Source organism: Bombus affinis, chromosome 10, assembly GCF_024516045.1.
Source record: "Bombus affinis isolate iyBomAffi1 chromosome 10, iyBomAffi1.2, whole genome shotgun sequence".
Classification (NCBI taxonomy): Eukaryota; Metazoa; Arthropoda; class Insecta; order Hymenoptera; family Apidae; genus Bombus; species Bombus affinis.
The window spans coordinates 1191208-1204565 of record NC_066353.1 but is presented as its reverse complement, the minus strand read 5'-3'; the positions used below and the strand labels follow the sequence as shown (position 1 = coordinate 1204565).

Sequence of the window (13358 nt, the reverse complement as noted above, 5' to 3'; positions counted from 1 at the left end):
TTTCGTTTAATTAATTTTTTAATTACAAACTCATCGAAATGAGTCGGCGAACAGCGACAGCGGACGACGACGGCTCGTATCGACCAATCCAGAATTTTTGATGTGATTGATGGGCGGCGAGGAGGGCCGCAAGAACGAGCCCCGTCGATACGATCATGATTATTATTAATTTTACAGGTATTATTGGTTATCGTTTATATTTATTCAGTACTATCCGGTTGGTCCACCCCTTCCCTTCACCCTGTCAACCCCCTCGTCCCACACCATCGTCCATATTTGCCTCCACGCCGCAGGATAGAGGCGAAGTTGCGTATAGGTTGGGACGATGCCGCGGAGAGAGACGGCTGTATTTACAAGCTCACAAAGCAACGATACGCAATATTAAAATGTACGGGTAAATTAAAAGTAGAAGCTGCGTGGAATCGACTAATAAAAAATTATTTCGTCGCAGTTGCAGTCTGACCGGCGCGATTAAATGTCGCCGAGTATCGTAACTTTCGATGACCGTCCGGAGGAAAAACGAACAAAAAGAGAAACGATCCACGCAAAGATCTGTTAAATATATTTTATTAATCGTTGAACGCTTATTCGCTGAAACAGATAAAGAACTCTTCGCACTGTGCCTCGTCGAGCTTGTGTAACGAACTTTGTAGATGTTGCTGTTGGAGGAGAGAATTAGGAAAATAGTAAAGAAGAATTAAGGGAAGAGGAGATGCAGGAATGGGGAAAAGTGTAAACGCGATCAATGGAAGATCGAAAATCGAAGGTTTCGGCGGCGAGGGTTAAACTCTGCCCTTCGGCCCTGTGAAGGTTACGGAAAAGGCGTGAGAAAGAAATGAAAGGTCTGCGAAGAGAAAAGCTCTCTTTTATTAAACGAAAAATTGGATCGTGCTTGTCGGAATGCAATATTTCGACGGATTCATTTGGTGGAAACATTTCTTCCTCGGGAAAAAATTCAATCAAATCCAGAAGGTGAGGTAGGAAGGTAGAGGAGGGTGACAGAGAGTGAAAGAGGAAAGAAGAGAGGAGAAGCGAAAACACGCTAACGTCGGTCGGGAAGCGAAGAGAAGAGGAGAAGGAGCGAGAAGAAAAGTACGAAAAGTTCGAAGAGCAAAAAGTCACGTCGGGCCCGGGTATCGAAATATTTACAAGCTATCGAGCGGTATTATTTCATTGGCGGCGGTCGATCCTTTCAACGTGACCGTTGCAAAATTCAATCTCATTGATCGATCGCCACGGTCGTTTATAACTTCGTCGAAATTGCATCGTTAGCGGCGCGGTGAGGTATCGATCAACGGCGCGGCTCATTATTTCTCTCCGGCTTCGCTGCAAATGATACTTTCTTCGAAAGCAGACAGATTGCGTACAAAATTCCAGGACGGACCGCCGTTAATATTCCTACCAGACGATGCACATTATTCTCATTACCTCATTAACACACACCGGTCGCCGCTCCATCTCGTTACGACAGAGATCGCGCGTGTATCTTCTTTCTTTTTCCCCTACACACCTCGTACACGCGTCACCTTTCTTACAAAGGTACAAAGTGTTTCATAACAACAGGTCAATCGAGGAAGATGTAGCAAAAGACGATGAAGAAACATTCCTTTCTTTTTTTTTTCTAATAAACGTGTGCGCGATTTCGTTTTATTTTTTTAATACAGAAGATTTAACATAGATTAGACTATCGTAATCAAACCGGCAATTAGTTATGAATCTTATAGACATCTATCGCATTTACTAAAAATACTACAAGATCAAACAATATACACAAAAAATAAGATCTCATCTTCTCATCACCTATTACTTAATCGGCCTATACTTCTGCGACACCTTATACATAAATACCGTACAAGGTTCCACGATGAACGTCTTAAACACGCGGACTTCAACGAGCAAGAACAAAGCGTCCCTACTGGCGAACGCGTTGCTGTAATTTTTTCAGCTCGAATTTCCGGAAGCCGAAACAACGACGAAGAGGAATTCCTTCGAGGATCGAGATTCCGCGTCCTGTCCACGAGTGAATTTTCACTTTAGCCCGGATGATGAGCCACCATTACGGTGATTTACTTAATGAGCACAGCGACATACCAGCCAAGGGAGAAAGAAGAACGAGAAGAACGATGGCCATCGGGCTAAGCACGATAGAGAGGGTTAAAAGTAAGGCACGCATTGTCTTCGAGAGGACCAGGCCGAGAGAAAGTGTGTCGAAAAACAATGGTGTGTTCAACCCCTATCCGTATGCCCGTTCTTTTCGCTCGTCCTTTCCTCTCTTTTCTTCCCGGATCCTCGTCCGCACCTTGAGGTCTTGATGAAAACGTGACCTAGTATGATTCTGCTGCAGCTACCTGCTGTACCGACTGTGCTTCTCATCCCTAAAAGGCGCTCTCTGGAAATCCGCTGGCGTTGTTTCGTCCATTTTTCGTTGTTTCGTGAATAATGAATATCTTCTTCCTTTTTTCCCTGTTTTCTTTTCTTTTTTTCTTTCTACCGTTTTATTTATACTTCTATTATGACGAGGCTTCATTTCAGAGGGAGAGACTCAAATATCAAGTAAGCCTGTTAGTCTTATCGAGGAAAGGTTATCTTGTAAGCTTATCAATCGTTGTATCAGAGACCATTACGTCGCAATGCGACACAATCTACAAGCGTGCACGGGGCCGAGGTAACGAAATTAATTTTTTGCGTGACCGTTCGATCGAACCGCATTCAAGAAGCGGCGCACGCGGCCCGCTTAAGGAGCCACTCGTTGCGGCCAGTTAGAGGCGAGTGTCGCTGGTACCGAGCAGCACGGATCAATTTATTCCTTAATTTACATTTCTTTAGAAATCTTTTTACCCTCTGTCCCGCCCCGCGCCCACCGTCCCTCCGCGGTTATTTACGACATGTCGTGATAGCATGGCCGCTACCCCGGCCAGGATTAATGTCGCGACCTTAATTCATTGCCGAAGCTACCTCGACCTCTTGGCCAGCTTCTCGAACAGTACGTTTTCGTGCTTGTCGTGAACGGTAATGAGTTTCTTAACGAAATTCCAATCTCAAAAAGGATCGATATTTTCATTTGCCTACTGTTCGATTGAATAACGATACCTCTTAAAGTTTAACATATTTGCTGCTATCGATGCATACGTTGCTTTATATTAATTATCTGAAATTCAATTGCCAGACTGCCGGTAATAAATGAGCTGCTCAGAAGTCGTGCCGGTCAACTCCACTTTTTATCAGAATTTCACAATTTCATTATATAAATACACGATTAATGTTCAAGCTCCGAAAACAAATTACTTATTTCCATGTGTTCATTTGTTACAAAAAGAAGAGATGAATAGTCAAATTTTAGTAACAACATACGTCATTCGAATGTTGAAACACGGACTTGTTTATGAAAAAAAAAATGGTCTAAGATAACAGTTTCTGTTCTGAAATCGTTTTCGAGTATCAAAGCTGTGTGATGTCGCCTCGTTAAAAAAACAACAGAAAGAAGTTATCGATTTGCATGGCAGGCAGAGGGCGGGAAAAGGCGCAAACTAATTACGTGGATTAAACAAGAGAAATGACCTTGTCATATTCATCCAGGCCAGACTCGAAACAAGCGGCGGATGGAGAGAGCAGCGACGCACTGGCACATCGGTCTCCGGGCGTTCGAACCGGTTCGAGAGTGTCTTTCCAAGGGTTGTAGAACATTCCCACTAAAATATAAAGTGGCTTTCGGGGTGGCATAGCAATGGGGTGCCTATCGCATGCATTCACCCAGGGACGCAAACGTGGGGGTGCTATTGATCGACTGGAGAGCCAGTCAACCCTCTCGGCCCTACACGCGCGCGTAAAGCTCACATGTAAAATCATATATGTATACGCACCTGCACAACGGCCGACGCATCTGTGCCTGTAGGTCGTGCAAACGAACGCGAAAGGTGGAAGGTTTAATGTCTAACTTTCGGCTTTTCGTGCGTAACAGCCCGTCCAGGTCTTTTCCGTTCGCACCAACCGTTCACCCGATATACGAACGTCTAAAAGAAGAATTTCATGACGCGATTATTCTACAGTGGAAAAAACATAGTATGTTTACTTTAATCTGTGATTCACGAGTACAGATCAAACGAGTTAAAAGCATGATTCCTATTATGATAAAGTCACATTTGTTAATATAAAAAAAAGTCTAAGCGTCCTGCAGAGCTCGATTTGTAGCCTGAACCGGTATCTGTTCCCAAATCACGAAATTACAAAGCACAATCTTATATTATGTTTCATCGTAAATCTACGACTCTTCGGTACACCAACGATCAACGAGTCAGACATCGATCTGTAGAAATTCTTGAAATTTTTACTTCTCCATAGGATCGGAACCCGCCATTCCAGTAAGTCCTTATCGCGTTATATTGCGACTGCAATTTTTCTCATAGAGCCAATTCGTTATAGGTCTTTGCGCGAGCATCGGCGAGGTTTGGCTGAAAGGTGGAGAAACGACGGTGCTGGGACGGCGAAGGGCCGTTTGGAGGGGGGTAATGAAATTGCACTCATCGTGTGAAATTTAATATTAATCCTGGATGTAATATGAGCGGACGCAGCGGTGCTCAAGCGTCGCGGAAACGAGCGTCACTTTCGTAAGGTTCCAAAGAATCGACGCCGGTAGCATCGACGTGACACGGTCGCGCCGCCATACCACGTTGGCCCGCCGTCAATCTGTAAAGCGATTATCGCGTCATTTTATCTCGCGATTGCCTTCGCTGCAATTTCTTTGCCCCTCTCTACCCTCTTTCGCCGGTTCCGCGATAATCTCGTCGTCGTTGGACGATTTTTCTTACGAATCACGACGATCTGGTTGCACCAATACAGCCTGTGCGCACCTGGTGAGATTCGTAATTGGATAGGATAAGATCGACCACCGGACAAAAACGAGACGTTATCTAACGGTTACATCGATCCGGAATTGAATGCAGAAACAGGAAAGGTGAACGCATTAACGATCGCATTGTAGAACGATAATAATCGAGTAATTTTGCGTCAATGTTGTCGAGCGATTTTGACATCCGAACACCATAGAAACAAAATATTGGAAAGTTTACGATACACCGGTCGATTATTGGAAAGGAGACGTTGGGCACCGCAACGACCTCGTTCAAGTGACGAGCGTCCGTTAAAATATTAATACTCGACTTTTAATGAGAGCTGCTCGTCTTTTCTCTTATGGAGCGAGCGCTTGGTGTCCTCTGCCCTTTGCAGCTTCTCCCCCTTTTGCGTTTCATCGCTGTCGTACCCTCTTTCCCCATTCTCTACTTGTCACGATCCAATAAATGCCGCACGAAGAATCTTCACTCGCGAATTTCCCTCCATCCGCGTTATGCTCGCTCCCATCACTGAATTCGGATACCGTGTTCGAAAATCAAATTCTCCGGTGTAATCGTTTCCGGCAGCCCTCGATTAAATTCTTCAACGACCTTGGACAATAGTGTCCCGCGTGCTTCCAGCCGATTCTTAAAATCCAGTTATAGCACACAGATAACCCACTGAATCCCGAGAGTTTTATGACCTTACGGCACCGATCGATCCGGTACAAGTGTCTTCTTACATTTGCTAAGTGGTAGAGAAATTGCTTTTTGTTACAAGAAATATTTCGGATTAAGTGATCGGCTTGTGTTTACGAAGTAGGAGATTTAGATGCACTTAACTAAATAAGATCATACAGATACATTTTCCCTTCATTAATATATTCTTCTAATAGCGTTGACAAAAATTATTAAATTTCCTGTACGATACCTGTATCGACGCAATGTGCCATTACAAACTACATATACAAAATCTGGCAAGCTCTTCTCTAAGCTACTGAATTCTTACTCGTGTAAGTTGAATACTTTTTTAACAAGTTATTCGTGACAACGTTCAATTTAGAAATTACCCTCTCCCTACTACTGGCGGTAATCTATCGTTCTAATTAACCCCCTCCTGCTTCAAGCCCCCGTCGAACTTCCAAATTGCAACACAATCATACCACCCCCACCCCTCAAGAAGCGATACTCGAGGCCGATAAAATATCTTACTCAACGTTCCCCCTAATCGAACAATCGTCGAGGTAACATAACCCAGGCTCGAGCACAAAGGACTAAATCATCGCGAAACCCAATCAATGTCTGGCGTACAATGCAATTACAAATCGCTGTACAATTTCTTCCCTCGACCCGGCACGATCACCTTCTGCTCTGCGAATCAAGGACCTCGATTTATCTTTATCCACGCTCTCTCTCTCTCTCTCTCCGTTCTTCGTCTTTGTTTCGCACTCGTCCCAGGACCGTCGCCGACTATGCTCACCGGCACACGTCGGTCCGTCTCTCTTGTTCCTTCTTCTTGCGGTGTTCTTCCTTGTCGTTGCGCACGGCGATCGGCGCCACCACCTAGCTTAGTCCTGTGCTACCTCCTGTCGCAAGCTGCCAGCCTAATCACGGCAGGACGTTTTCGCGCCTTCTGCGCCCGCCGGTAGCGCCGACACAGCCCCCACTACCGAGTCCTAACTCGCCTTCCACTGCGAGTTCCGCTGACCGCAAGTCCTCGCGGCGAAGGATTCGCGTGAAAGTTACCCGACAACTCTTTCGCGCCACGCTGGTTCCGCTTCCCTCTGCGCACCTCTTGGCGACAACGGCGACGAACATCGTGCACCATTAAAGACGTTATAAGCGAATGATGATGCAGGTTGGAGAATGTTAGAAAGCAGGATGGCAGCGTGGTCGACGATAGGTTCTACATTGTTAATAAGTAATTTGTCTTGGTATATGAATTCGATAACGGAATGATGATTGATGAGTAAATAAGCGAACCCTTTCACTACCGATGAGAGCGACGATGTGTAATAATAATCACATCGGAAAATTTAAAATAACTTTCCACGTGGGTTCTAGATATAATTATTTATCTATTGCTAATGTAACTTTCGCTTAAGAATAAATAAAATATGGTATGAAAGGTTTTTGTTGGCAAATCCTTTAAATGCAAAAGTTTGTAAAATAAAAAGAATGAAAGTAACAAATAGGTAGAAAGATGCATCAAGTGTTACAGATTTTTACAAAATTTTTATATTTTTCGAACGAAAATGGATTAGATATTGATATAAAGAGCACGGTAGCGGAACCGCATGAAAATTTTGCAAACTCAAGATTTTTCCATTAAATTTTATACAAACTGTTCTCTTCTAACTATCGCTCTAATAAAAATCGGGTTCACCAAAGCAGTCATGTAAAAATTGAATGTATATTCTGTGCGAAAAAATTCACTTATTACTAAAATTAGTCTAATAAAACATTCTTCGTTTTAAAAGTTAGAACATAGGCAGAACATAATTGATACAAAAGCCTATTTATTATATATCTATTAGTATCTATCTAGATACTTCACTTACTCGATACTAATACAAATAGCTAACCTATCAAGTTATAAAACAGTCTAATGGACGAAAATCCGAATATCAAAATAGTCTGAGATCAAAATCACATATCTATTTCAACGTCAAACGTAATCCTGAACTACTACCTTTCAAAGTACCGAATATTAATCTATCAAAATCATATACGCTCCTGCTCGAAACAAACTTTTTCTAAAGGATAAGAATATTACATTTAAATATAAAATTTAGTTTATTAAAATTGAAATTAATTTTAATTAATTAAAATTGAAAAAATGAAATAAAACTGTACAGTATCTGTTACATAAATCTTATATAATATATAATATAATATAATATAATATAATATACAATATAATATAATTATATAATATAATCTTATATAATCTTATATAAATATTACATATCTGTTTATAGCATAAAAGAATATCACGAATAAGATATCTATCGACTTAAGGAATTCATTCTTTCCTCTTAAATTTTAAGATGCTCTGATCTTTAAGATGATCTGATTTCAGATAGGGGCGTATATCGAATAATTATTTTACCGGATAATATTCCTATATCCTCGTTTTATCCTTCTCAGACCCCATTTCCGAAAACAGTTACCTCGCGCTAGCTTTTCGGACAAGCCTTCTTAAGGGACTATCAGACCATAATACGTTAGATTAATTAACGTAATCGTAATGAGACGATCTCATCTCGACGCACAATGTGGGCTACCCGATATCGCAAGTGTCTTGATGTCCTCGTGCGTGCACACGGCAACATCTACCTGTAATACGTCCACGCGAACGGCGCGCGCGCGCACACACACATACAGGTCAGCCGTGTATTACTGACAAGATAGGTCGAACAATGGCTTCCATTACGGCTAGAGACTGGCTGAGTTAATGGGCAAATTGTCTGCTAAGTCATTTAAAGGGCTAAACCCGGTGCAGGCGCAGGCCTCGCTCTAGTCTCTTCACGCGGTTTGCTGACAATCGATGCAATTAGATCGATGGTGTGCCGCCTAAGACCCGATAACCTCGCGAAATTTTCGACCAGAATACGCGGAAAGTTCGATTGAATTGCGATCTCTGATCGGTCGACGTTGGTTAGCCGGATTATCTTTGATAAAAGATTTCCTGCGGACCGAATTAGAAAATTAGAAGCTTGAGACACTAAGCTTCTTGAAGATTACTAATTCAGACAGACACGATATAAGGAAACTCTGACTTTGTCATGAACGTGAACTCAGCACCATGTAATCGCGATATCTGCCGATATAAATAGATTGCGGATGTTTATGCATTTGCAGATAATTTAAAAATGCAAGATGTATATAATATGCAATAATATATGAAATATGTAAAATATTAAGCTGTCCGAAAAGTTTCTTTCGTTTCATAAGGTGATAATAGATGAACAACTATTTCTGTTTTATATTAGTTTATTGAATTATGCACGAACATATTAATAGAAATAGAATGAAATGGATCATACCTAATTCAATAAAATAATATAAAACAGAAATTGTTGTTCATCTATTATCACCTTATGAAACGAAAGAAACTTTTCGGACAACCTAATAGAACGCACACAAGAATATTTAATGTCTATAACAAATCTCTATATTTAGTTCTCGTTTCTGTAATTATATTCACAAGAACGTAAAATTCCTACAAACATCCGCAGTCTAGTTATGAATTTGCGTAGAATTGACTAGTCACTATGTATTATGTTTATTACGACACAACAACTGACCCGTTTCTTCTTCCGGGCATCGAATAGTGAATACGCAAATCAAATGTATGTATATTTTATTCCGTATACTAAAATGTATCTATTTGAATACATTATTCGATTACATTCGATTATAAGATACGTTATTCGAAACTAAATCTTAAAAGTCCATCGATAGCAAACATTCGTGTGTCCTATGTATATGATTGCGTGAGAGAAACTTGTCCTATCGATACGTTTCTGTTTGGCGTACAAATTTCCATTACTAAGCGTTACCGAGTAGAAGCAATTGAGAAGTATAAATTCACATATCGATTATATGTCTATATAAATTTTAACAAAAATTTCACAAAAATTGTCTATGTAGTAGCACGGCAAAATGAAGTAAGAAAAAGCGGTTTACTTAATAGAAATATGCAAATAATAAAACGAGAATGTACAAACTCTGACATTTAAGCCTGGCGCAACAAATAAAGACCTACCCTACGCACATTCTCTCAGCAAAGCAAGTTCAAGGACCATCGACATCGAGCGTAAACAGGAGGGTAGCGGCAGCGACTAGAGGGTGGGGGTTGTGAAATGCGGCAAGGCAACAATATGCTACAAGTTCGTTGATCGTAACAAGGGTACTCACTCTGGCTGGCAGGACGTTTTCCTAGCAGCACCAGTTCCGAGTGATCCTCTTCGCTTATCTCCGGTTCGCGGCACCACGTCGTGCTCGTTCCTTCTCGGCCGGTTATAGGATGCACCACTGATCGATCGCGACACGACCACGTGGCGATCACGAGCGAGCCGTCCAATGGGGAGACAGGAGCGAGCGAAGAAGAATAAACAGAAAACGACCGTGCACGAAGGTCTTTCGAACTTGTTAATCGCGACGACGAAAATTCTACAGTCTATATATGGAAATTTATTCCAAATGTTTATTTAAAGTTTAATTGAACTTTATTCGATAACATCGTTCGTTAAGTGGCAGTAATTTCACAGCGAATAATTCTTCGAAGTAAAATTGAATACCGCTGATTTTTGTTAATTGCTGGTTAATTGCAAATATACACGATGGCGATACGAAAACACGTGACACCGCGACGGTTGCCCGCGGCTGACTGAAACGACGGGGGAAGAAACGTCAGGAGTGTGCGCTCCCGAGTTCTCCTGGGACCGACTGATTCGGTCGAGAACACGTTCCAATTAAATTCTCCAAAGTTCGTTCCTAGTATGATTTTTTCCACGGAAATATGTAAATAGATTCTGAATGAGACGAAGAAGTCTGGCGAGAGATGATTGCAAGAAAGGGACGTAATATCGCTTCGCAGCGGAGAAGAACGTCGATGCTCGCCTGCTCGTGGCGGGCTTTTTTCGAGCAGAGACGGATAACCGCACGGTCTGGGCGCCGCGGAGCGACTGCGAGCCACCGCGTAAGGAAGCATCCGTGCCATCTAGCGGAACCCGCCGTAAAACGCGACCCTTCTACTCGTACGCGCTGGAGGGGACGACGATAGAGGGGAAGACGATCCATTTCTACGCTTCTCTATAATTCTCTTTCTCTATGTGTGTCTGTGTTACTTTGGGGTATATTTCTGAATGCCTGTGCTATTGTATCCCCTAAATACTAGCGATGAAACTTTTATGCGATTTCAGACAATGAGGAACATCGGAAATCGGAAGCACCAAGTCTGACGTCTCACGACCATTGTGCGCTAATGTTCGTGCCCAAGGATCGGGCATCGATCGCTACTTGTGCAACGATCGAAGACACGGTTTAGCGAACTATGACGAAGAAAGATCGAGCGTTTGGTAAGAATCGGTGTACGAGGATGTAGAAATAATTGAGACGAATGGCTGGATGTACGAACATCCCTGAAGCCATGGCGGTCAACTGCATAAATTGAAATGCAAAGAGAAATGGCAAGTATAGACATTATCTTCTCAAACTTATCTTGGAATTTGCGATTACTTATGCTGTTTTTCTGCGGTAAATACCTTCATGGCAATAAGTCCGTTGCTTGTTAAAATTCAATTTTCAAAATCTTATACAATATGGAATTGATTAGTTTGATTGGCAAGATCAATTATTAGGAATGAGATACATGAGATATTGAAATATAACGTCCACTTAGGATCAAAGAAACGCAAAAAGAACAGCAACGATAAACTGCATTTTCATCGCAACAAAATTTCTCAACTAGTAATTACCATTTGTCATTCGGAAAGATTTCACCTAAATACCTAAGGCTATTGATTATAGCGAATAAGTATTCGAACGAACTGGTGTTCTAATGAACTCAATACATTAAAGCAATCAAATATGTATACGACTATTACTACTCTTACGTATGCGTATTGCGATCTGTAAATATTTTATCACTATGATGCTAGTTTTCCCAAATACTCATTCACTGTCAAACATAGTTTAAAAGAAAATATCATAAAGATTGGGAGGAAGCACGATCTGGAGCGGTACGAAAGCCGCCTAGACGATGCAAGTAGATTCAGCCAGCGCGGTCCAGACAGCACTAGCGGCCGAAACCTCGTGGTACCTCGTCTCGGGTTCCGTGCCCCACCAGCACGAAGTGCGGAAAGCGTACGCGGAAGCGCGGAAAAGCCGCAGGTGCGGGAGGCGGGGCGTGCAGCGCAAGCGCAGGTGCAAACCACACCTCCGCAAGCTCGGCCAGGGAGGAGCGAGACGCAAGAGAATCCGGAGAGAGGCTCGTGATTGGCGACTCTGTTCACCTGCTTGGTCCCGGTGTCCTTGCCGTTCTTCACCCCGTTCCCCTGATCCATCCCTCTCTACTGGCCAGAAAGACTCCCCCCGTTTCATCCATTCCTCCCCCGCGGCGAATACGGAATCTATTAATACACCTGCATGATGTTAGTAATCACCTTGCACCCCCCACCACACGACTGATCTTCGTTTCATGACCGGTCACATCAGTTCTGGACCGATAAGGCGTGCACACGTCTTTCACACAGACTTGAAACTTTGCTATAGGGAGAACGAATAACGATGACGTTGTTTGATGACGAATTTATGTGATAGAATGTGCATGTACGTTGGTTGCATTGTTGTATCGAATCGATAGTAGTCAGACATTCAGTAGAGAAAAGGAGCTTTTCTTCTAGTAAATAAAGAAGAACATAAGATGGTACATTATCAATTATTAGCATGTATTTTAGTCGAGAAGTAATAATTTTTATTTTATTTGATATTTCACGTTATAAAGCATACTGTGAAAGTGGAAAGTAAATATACATTCTCTGAAAATGATGAATCATTTTTAGCCACCAATGTATATGATGGGAATAAAATAAATAGGAAATGCAAACAGTGAAAGACATCTAATTCGTACTAAGTATCGTCAAGTGTCCTAATATTTATAGCCGACAGTATAAGAGATGAGAAGAAGAACTCGCTGTCGTAATTCAACAGTCTGATTAGTTAACACAAATACGATAGTTGAAAATTATTTAGAATGCTTTCTCAATGTATTATAATAGAAATATCTCACAATGATAAGAAGTTTTCGCATGTGAACTTCGCTGGGAACCGAAACGCTCGAACATACGTGTCTGACACTGATAGATAATTCTACTTTAACGCGAGCTAACTGTTCTCGATGATCTTGGAGATATATCGATAAAACTATTAAAATATTTTGATAGGATCTTGATAAAAGAACAACGAAGAACCAAAAATTGATGAAATCTTTATTTTTTAATTATTATTGAAAAAAGTTTCGATTAATAGTGTTTGATTGTTTTAAAAGAAATTTCATAAATTTTTATTTCGTACGTATCGTAATAGTTTTTTGAAAACTGATTGAATATGTATATTTGTGATACAAAATAAAAGATGTATTTCTTTGGGAGAAGCATTCATCTAATTAAAAGTTGATTCATGATTTTCATCGCAAACATGGAACATGGTAGGCAAGCCGGTTACAGCGTAGCCAGTTTTTGTTTTCCGTAGAAGATTTGATGTGATCTGTTGGAAGGACAGTTACGATGCTCTGTATGAAAGTTGGCAGCAGGAGGAATTAATTACCCAGGAAGCCAGACGGGGCACTTTGATGTCCGACTGGCTTCCGGCGAGCCACGTAAGGGCCAAGGTAATCGACTTTGCTCGTTTGAGCACAAGTCGTAGCTAACCACCTACGGCAGTGGATAACCTATGTGACAGACAGACGGCTGCCGTAGCTGCTTCAAAAGCGCACGCAACATCGAATAACATTGCTATTAACTT

General features: G+C 41.7%; 1 protein-coding gene across 6 annotated transcripts in view; it reads right to left on the bottom strand.

Moving 5' to 3' along the window:
- Positions 1-13358, bottom strand: part of LOC126921379 (LIM domain transcription factor LMO4.1) — a 479425-nt gene that overhangs the window by 418260 nt on the left and 47807 nt on the right. For 4 of the 6 annotated variants that reach the window (XM_050732922.1, XM_050732931.1, XM_050732929.1 and 1 more), the window contains exon 1: positions 9750-10523. The exons of 1 other annotated variant lie outside the window; for it this stretch is intronic. The gene's annotated coding sequence lies outside the window, so the exon portion shown is untranslated. Of the gene's footprint in view, positions 1-3860; positions 4011-9749; positions 10524-13358 lie in introns of those variants that run through there. One more of the 6 variants, XM_050732927.1, reaches the window with a different exon arrangement.